At 37.5% G+C, this 2,579-nt stretch overlaps 1 non-coding gene across 1 annotated transcript; it reads left to right on the top strand.

Moving 5' to 3' along the window:
• The first annotated feature begins 1,767 nt into the window (after positions 1-1,767).
• LOC121225681 (small nucleolar RNA R71) lies at positions 1,768-1,874 on the top strand. The gene has a single exon (XR_005923539.1). It is a non-coding gene; the product is annotated as a small nucleolar RNA R71 (small nucleolar RNA).
• Positions 1,875-2,579: the final 705 nt, after the last annotated feature.

A 2,579-nucleotide genomic window follows, 5' to 3' on the forward strand; every position in this document is an offset into this window, starting at 1 on the left:
CTAGTAAGTCTTTATCACCAACCTTAAGTTGATTAGGAGAGGTATCGGGCTTGTTTTGACGAAGTTTCGATTTATTATGTGTTCTCGGTTTGTGTGCTCGCCATTCGTCTAACTCCTCTATCCGTAGCCTTCGTTCTTCATGAATGTGTCCTCTATCATCCTTGGAACATGGCTCGTGAACTTTTTTGAAGCTTAATTTCTGTAAAGTCATATTGTCAGTTTTAGTAGATTGGAGTTGACTATTACCTTCAATGTTCGATGTGATGCCAGAATTACGAGCTTGAAGGGTGATCGTTTCATCTCCCACACGAAGTGTAAGCTCACCTGTGCCAACATCAATAATCGTTTTAGCAGTTGCTAAAAAGGGCCTCCCTAAAATCAAAAGGGGTGTTATTATCCTTCTCTATGTCTAGAACAACGAAATCAACGGGAAATATGAACTTATCTACTTTCACGAGTACATCTTTAATAATACCCCTAGGGAATCTTATAGTTTTATCTGCCAATTGAATGCTCATCTTAGTTTGTTTAGGATTCCCAAGACCTAGTTGTTTAAACATTTTGTAAGGCATGACGTTAATACTAGCCCCTAAATCAGCTAATGCATGACTTATATCTAAACTACCAATTAAACAAGGAATTGTAAAACTCCCTGGATCTTTCAATTTGTAGGGTAGCTTATTCTGTAGAATAGCTGAGCAGACTGCATTTAGCTCCACATGCAATGCTTCATCCAACTTCCGCTCATTTACTAAAAGCTCTTTTAAAAATTTCATTGCATTTGGCATCTGTGAAAAAGCTTCAATAAATGGTAAGTTAATATGTAATTTTTTCAAAAGTTTAAGGAATTTACTGAATTGTTCGTCTGAGCAGTCTTTCCTTGTCGCGTTAGGGTATAGAATACGAGGTTTATATTTGACAGTCACTGGTTTGTTTGTATTTTGATCTACCTCATCTCTCCATTTGTTTACCACTGTTTCTTGCCTGGGTTCTAGTTCAGGCTCAATGACTCTTTTGTCATCTTGAGTACTAATTGTGTTAAGGTGTTTCGTTGGGTTAGGTTCAGTATTACTTGGTAAGCTACCTTGTGGTCATTCAGAGATTAGTTCGGATAGCTGGCCTATCTGAGTTTCGAGCCCTTGGATCGATGCTTGTTGATTTTTAAGTGCTGTCTCGGTATTTTGGAAATGGGTTTCTGATACCGAGATGAATTTAGAGAGCATCACTTCAAGGTTCAGTTTCTTCTCTTGTTGATAAGGTGGTTGTTGAAAACCTTGAGAATTTTATGGGTTTTGATTTTCTTGACCACCCAGGAGAAATTTGGGTGGTTCCTCCAACCTGCATTATAAGTATTACTGTATGGGTTATTTTGAGATTTAAAGTTATTATTACCCATATAGTTGACTTGTTCCTCTTCGGTTGGAGTGTTGAAGGATTGATATTCTGTATGCACACCTCCGCCACTTGAGTCACACCTCATTACTGGATGTACCTGCGTAGAACCAAGTAAACCATCAATTTTTTATTGAGAAGTTCTACCTGATTAGAGAGCATGGTGACTGAGACGATGTTATAAACATCGACTATTTTCGTTGGCTTTGTCCTTATTACTTGCCACTGATAGTTATCAATGACATCTCCTCTATAAACTCATAGGCATCTTCCGGTGTTTTATTGTTGATGGTTCCGCCAGCAGCTGCGTCAACCATTTGCCGAGTCGAGGGATTCAGACCATTGTGAAATGTTTGTACTTGTAACTAAAGTGGTAACCCATGGTGAGGGCACCTTCTCAGTAAGTCCTTGTATCTCTCCCATGCATCGTAAAGTGTTTCTACATCCATCTGCATAAAAGAAGAGATATCATTACGTAATTTAGCCGTTTTAGCCGGCAAAAAATATTTTAGTAAAAATTTCTCAGTCATTTGTTCCCAAGTAGTAATTGACCCTCGTGGTAACGAGTTCAACCACTCTTTAGCTTTGTTCCTCAATGAAAAAGGAAATAAACAAAGATGAATGGCATCATCAGAAATGCCATTGATTTTGAATGTATCGCAAAATTCCAGGAAATTTGCTAAATGAGCGCTAGGATCTTCATCCTGCAAACCATCAAACTGAACAAACTGCTGTATCATCTGAATAGTGTTAGGTTTTAATTCAAAAGTATTTGCAGCTACAGCAGGTCTAACTATGCTAGATTCATTTCCTGTTAGAAAAGGTTTAGCATAATCATACATAGTACGTGTAGCAGGATTTCGATTAGCTGCAATTGCAGGAGGTAGCTGATTGCCTTGGTTTTCAGCCATCTCGTCGGTTTGGAGTTGAGTATCGTCTTCTTGCTTGTTCTCCATGTATCGTAAGCTGCGCCTGTTTCTCTTTGATTTCTACGAACTATACGATCGATTTCTTCGTCAAAAAGTAATGGTCCCGATGGGTTTCTTCTAGTCATAAACTATAAAAACATGCCAAGAGAAAGAAAAGGGAAATTAATAAATAATAATACTAAAATTAAATAAAATTAAATTGCAAGAAAAATAAATGGCTACAGTAATAAAAATTTAGCGTTCCTAATATTTTAGTTC

The sequence above is a fragment of the Gossypium hirsutum genome, chromosome A03 (genome assembly GCF_007990345.1).
Source record: "Gossypium hirsutum isolate 1008001.06 chromosome A03, Gossypium_hirsutum_v2.1, whole genome shotgun sequence".
NCBI classification, from domain to species: domain Eukaryota; kingdom Viridiplantae; phylum Streptophyta; class Magnoliopsida; order Malvales; family Malvaceae; genus Gossypium; species Gossypium hirsutum.